This window comes from Euphorbia lathyris, chromosome 3 (assembly GCF_963576675.1).
Source record: "Euphorbia lathyris chromosome 3, ddEupLath1.1, whole genome shotgun sequence".
Taxonomy (NCBI): domain Eukaryota; kingdom Viridiplantae; phylum Streptophyta; class Magnoliopsida; order Malpighiales; family Euphorbiaceae; genus Euphorbia; species Euphorbia lathyris.
The window spans coordinates 102118943-102125250 of NC_088912.1; the positions used below are offsets into that span (position 1 = coordinate 102118943).

The 6308-nt window shown below is 38.6% G+C and overlaps 1 non-coding gene across 1 annotated transcript; it reads left to right on the forward strand.

Annotated features, from left to right (window-relative positions):
- Positions 1-4058: 4058 nt before the first annotated feature.
- Positions 4059-4130, forward strand: TRNAD-GUC (transfer RNA aspartic acid (anticodon GUC)). Its single transcript has one exon. It is a non-coding gene; the product is annotated as a tRNA-Asp (tRNA).
- The last annotated feature ends 2178 nt before the right edge of the window (positions 4131-6308 follow it).

Sequence of the window (6308 nt, forward strand, 5' to 3'; positions counted from 1 at the left end):
ATGGCAAAGAGGTAAATAGTAGAGTGGCAAAACAGTAATAAAGAAGGTGGCAGATCTTGTCCTCAACAAGAAGAACTTGGGGAGGAAGTATTCTCCAGGTCCGATACGCCCCGCGTGGCCTACCTCACGCCCCGCGTGGATGTGTCCCTGAACTTGATGTTGTTGGCTCGAACTCAAGACGCGAGGCGCCCGATAGATTACGCCCTGCGTCAAGATTACGCCCCGCGTCGTGCGACCTGCGTCAAGATTACGCCCTGCGTCAAGATTACGCCCTGCGTCAAGATTACGCCCCTCTTTGTAGACGGTGTACGTGTTGTCCCGTCCCGCATGTGAGGCGTCACGGTCGAATTGCCAAGGCCTCCCAAGAAGCAAGTGATACACATCCATATCAGCCACATCACACATAACCTCATCATGGTAGGCCCCGATAGAGATAGGAATCTTGCACCGGTGAGTGACATTGAGCTTTTCCCCCTCTTTGATCCAGCCCACTCGGTATGGCTTCGGGTGTGGTTCGGGTATTAAGCCAAATTTGCTCAAGGCGGCTTTACTAAGGATGTTCTCTTGGCTTCCACTATCGACGATCATCTCACATTTCAATCCGTGGACTAGACCTCTAGTTCTAAACAATTGGTGCCTCGGATCATGCTCTTGTTCAACCGACATCAATACCCTCTTCACTACATGGACCTTCCGCTCATCCCCGGATGATCCACTATCAATGGGTTCACAATATAACTCATGATTACCTCCATAATCACCATCATCACATCGCTCAACCATATTAGCGCTCCTCCTCCTTGGACACTCATTCGAACGATGACCCGGTTCATTGCATCGGAAACATTTAAACGGAGCCGGTTTTGTGTACGGGTTGTTGCCCTTAGGAAGGGTGGCTGTCCTAAAGGGTCGCACATCTCCGCTAGGTGATTTTCCCCCACTCAAGATCTTGGTTCCACTAGAACTAGCACCACATTTATCCTTGCCCACCTCTTTGGACTCTTCCCCCTCTTCACAAACTTCCTCAATTCTCGGCCTCCGGTATCCGTCACGTGCCCTAACATTCAATTGAGACTCGGCCTTCAAAGCTAGGTTCCTTGCATCTTGAATCCGGATTACCATTTGTGTCCCAATTCTGTCTTGAATATTATACCGTAGCCCCTCTAGATACCTTGAAGTCTTTTGGCTTTCGGTTTCCGACAAGTTAGCCCTTGCCGAAAGCCTTAAGAACTCCGAAGTATACTCGTAGACGCTCCTAGGTCCTTACGAGCAATTCCGATAGGAGCTGTAAATATCCTGCTCGTAGTCGGGTGGTAAAAACCGCTCCCTCATCATCGATTTCATCCTCCTCCAAGACCTAATCGGTTCCCTTCCTCCTCTTTTCCGCTCTTCCTTCACATTATCCCACCATACCGAGGCTCCCCCTTTCAACCTATATGCCACTAACCGAACTCTCCTATCTTCCGGTATCCCCGCATAGTCGAAGAACCTCTCCATCTCAAGCAACCAATCAAGGAACCCCTCAATGTCAAGTTCCCCTCCAAATGAAGGTAGATCAACCTTGAGTTTGAAAGCATCATCCCTATCATAGTGTCCTCCATAACCCACTCTCCCATTCATTCCGGCTCTATATCCGCCCATATCAACATCATGACCCCCATACGGATCATTCATTCCATAATTTTCCCTTCCATGACCACCTACATCATCATCATTCAAAATATCCAAATTCCCGGCATGCACATGCACGGGACCAACAACATCATGCATATTCATATTATCCGCATGCCTAACATTCCCAATACCGACATCATGCTTAATACCCATGTTTCTAGCAATCCTATTCAAGTCAAAATCATCAAATAGGTCGCCGTCACTATCACTATCGGCATTTCTAATGACCATTGCGTTAGGATGCCTTACCTCATGAACCCGAGGGTCCATTCGTTTTGGTGCTTGGGTTCTCATAGGAGGTGGCGTAGGGTGTCTATCCGGTGGTGGCCGGGTTGCATCTTCATTTCGTCGGTGAGGGTCTCCAGCGGGTTGAGTGTGGGTATTTCGAAACTCAAGAGCAAGTCTCTCCATGGCAAGGAGTATGTCTCTTCTACCCGCTTCTTGCTTCTCTTCAAGCTCTATCATCTTATCATTCATTGCCTTCATATTTGCTTCCATTGCCTCAAACCTTTGGTCAGTGGCTCCCATGGCTTCGGTGGTGATACGTGGTTGAACCATTTCCGAGAAGAAGTCTCCAGTCAAGGAAAACGACTCGGCTCTGATACCAAATGATGTAGATTAAAATCGACTGGAGGTTTTAATCGTAAACCAAAAAAGATTACAAACTTCTCAAGCTTAACTTGAAGGTTGAATAAACCCAAAAGGAATGAATCCTTGCTCCAATGGAGGCTTCAAATATAATATTCATCAAAGTTACTCAACATTACAAAAGATGGAGAATATATACTCCTTCTAAATAAAATATAAAGACTAAAAGGCCACCCCTAGGGTTACCAACAACTAAGGAGCCCTAGGGGTAAAATAGGAAATGCATAAAGATAGATATTAGGGTAAATAAGTTCAATGGCAAAGAGGTAAATAGTAGAGTGGCAAAACAGTAATAAAGAAGGTGGCAGATCTTGTCCTCAACAAGAAGAACTTGGGGAGGAAGTATTCTCCAGGTCCGATACGCCCCGCGTGGCCTACCTCACGCCCCGCGTGGATGTGTCCCTGAACTTGATGTTGCTGGCTCGAACTCAAGACGCGAGGCGCCCGATAGATTACGCCCTGCGTCAAGATTACGCCCCGCGTACTCGGCCTCCTGATCTGAACTCTCATCCGAGGTTGGCTCCACGTCCCGCGTCTCGCCATACACACCCCGCGTGTATGACCTCCTGGATGGTTCCCACGACTTCGAGTCCTTCACGCCTCGCGTCCCAGCGGACACGCCCCGCGTGCTCTGTTCTTCGCCCTTTCCTTCCTCCTTCTCGGTTAGATTTCTACGGGTCCGATCCTTCAACTCCGGTTCAATCTTTAGGGACCGGATGTCCTCATCAATATTATATTAAAAATTTCGAAATGCTGGAAATACGTGAAAATAGGAGTAGTAGGTAGATTGCTGAAAAAATATATATTATAAATTAGTGTAATATTTATAATATAAATATAATGAAATTTTGAATATATAATGAATTAAGCCTAAATTATTCTCCATATTCAAAAATCAAAATTAAGCCTAAATTATTTATATAATATAGTATTTGTCTTTTGTCTTTTTGTTTTGTTTATTGAGCAAGTAGGGAAGTAGTTTTTTTTTAACGAAACGTGTGACTATATTTTTATAATAAGAATTTACATTTTTTTTATAAAAGAAGTAAAAAGATAATAAGAGATATATATGATCTCTCCAAAACCAAAATCAGTTTCGGTAGAACAAAAATATAGTTTTGAATTTTTCTTTTAAATTTCTTTTAAATCTAAAAAATTAAACCAAAATTTTAATATAATGACACATTATCTAAAATCTTAATATTGTGCCATGTGTTACTTTTTGTTCCACACTTTATATAGACAATAGATTACTTGATAATGACGTGATATACTTATCCACTAGTGAGTCTTTGAGCGTTAACTCGAGCCGCATCAACATGATGAGCTTTCACCAAAGAAAGATTTTAATATTGAATGTACCAGTCAAACTAGCAGATTCTGAGATTGACACTTATCTCAACATGTTCAAAGATAAGTGAAAGTGCTAGTTTGACTAGCTTATAGGAGCATATGTAAACAAATAGTTAAACTATGCTACTTTTGCTTTTTCATCAAAGATATAAAATTGAAAAGCCTGATAAAACTTTAAAAAGGGATAAAACTATTTTTTTAAGTGTATAAAACTTAAATTTAAAAAGATTATTTAAGGGAAATAAGCATATAAAATTAAGCTAATGTTGTCCCTAATTAATATTAGAAATTTATTTCTCTAAAATTTTTTATCACAAAAATGACATACAAGTTATATAAAGTTAACGAGATTATAATTGTCAACCAGTAAAGTAACTAATAGTGTCGTTGTAGTATAGTGGTAAGTATTCCCGCCTGTCACGCGGGTGACCCGGGTTTGATCCCCGGCAACGGCGAGTTTATACCTTTTTGTTATCTATATGCGTATTGTAAGCATATAAGCATGGTTGTCAAAACCGGACCGAACAAAGAATCGAAAGATTAAGCATTTTGACACAGTTTTTAATTATTGTTTTGTTGTTATTAGTTTTAACACAAACTAAGTGTAGAAATGAGAAGCAGAGTATGAGAAAAAAAAAAGTAAAAAACATTTTGAGACCTTTGACCTTTCATTTTTCGTTCATTAACCATTTGATTTTTTATTTGGATACACTGAGTCCCTAATTATTATTATTATTATTATTATTTTGTATCTTATTAAGTCATTGTTTGTCAAATTGGTTAGTTATGAACATCTAATTCAACTAAAAAATCGTTATTCATTTAATACGTGCTGAAATTATAGTTTTTACAATTTGAATTAAGGTTTTTACAATTTTTCTACAGTCAAATTACACATATCAAAATAAATCAACAGCAAATTTCAGATTAGTTCAACAGAAAAATGTATGAAAATATTTTACCTTATTTATATAGTAAAACATTTTCCTAAACCATATGGAACTCTTAACCTTTTAAAAATAGCTTTCAGTTACCACTTTTTTCTTTTGGTGTTGTAGACAAACACTGAAAAATATTTTATTTTTTAACAAAAAAAATTTCCTTTTCTCTCAATATCATAATATTTTCCGATAAATAAACGGGCCTTAGAGAGTTCTAACCGCTATAACAATGTTTGAGGTAGGGGGGCTTGTCGCAACTGTACTTTCACAGTGCGAGCTCCGGGCTTATAAATAATTTTTTATTTTAAATTATTTTTTAGAGTCACCATCAATTAAAATAAAAGCGTGATTGAATATTTAAAATTATTAAATTTTAATGGGTAAGAAGATTTATGAAATAGAAATTAAATAAATTCCAATAGCCCTTAACTTAACTATAGACTGGTCTTAAAGGACATAATTAATTAAGCTCTGAAACTATTATTTAGTTATCTTTATTCCTTGTAATCACATGTAGAAAAATTAAAAGAAGATTATGAATCCACATAGGATTGATGTGGTTTCAGTAATAAAATAATAATTAAGACCTTAAAAATAGGAGCGGATATAGAGGGAGTTTGGAGGGGCCAGACCCCCCGACACTAAGAACATCTCCAACACTAACTAGCTATTTGACTTTTTAAAATAATATAAAATATTAATTTAGTCAAATTTAGCTACTCAAATTTATGTTTGCTCCAACCATACTAGCTATTTGACTCTCTATTTGATTATTTTATCATTAAAAGTGATTAAAATTAAATAATAATAAAAAAGTAGAAAAAAGATACAGAGAGGAAAGAGAAAAAATGAATAAAAAATAGAAATAGCTAGCCAAAGACACTAGCCAAATTTAGTTAGTGAAAAAAACTAGCTATTTATTTTAGAGAGTCATGTCACTTAAAGTGGTCACTCTCTAAATGGCTAGCTAAATTTGACAATTTAGAGAGCCATGTCACCTTATTGGAGATGCTCTAAACCACTCCTATTTGATGATTTTGGCTCCCGGTCGTTGACCTATCCTTAGTATGTCCCTTGTTTCCAAAATATTAAAGTTCGAGATGGTCAATTAAGTCTACGGATGCAAATGGGGCGGGGATTCTCCGTCCCCATCGGTGATCCGTGAAATCACCGATAAGAATCCCCATGGGACGGGAATGAGGATACTTTTGTTTTCCGTAGTGGGGATGGAGCGGGGATGGAGAATGATATCACTGTCCCACGGGGATCACTGATCCCGTCCCGTTAATCCCCGATGGAGAATCCCTGATGGATCCCCAATTACTCCCCGTGACAATTTAATTTGTAATGTAAATATTACTTATAACTTTTAAATTAAATTAAATGGGCTTATTTTTTTAGTATATATTGATTTTTTTTAAACATAAATGGTGATTCCCCACGGGGAACGGGAAATGAGGAATGGGGAAACATTCTTTTGAAAATCTATAAATGGGGACGGGGATGGGGACAAATATGTTCCCGTTTAACTCGCGGGGACAGGGATGGAAAATTCATTCCCTCACTACAAGAATTCAAGCTTGTTGCGACAATTTAATTTGTCAAAATAAGTTATATTTTTGTAATAAGAAACTTCTTGTTACAAAGTGTTTTGTCACCATCCTAGTCACAATAAGCCCGTCTTAATAAGTT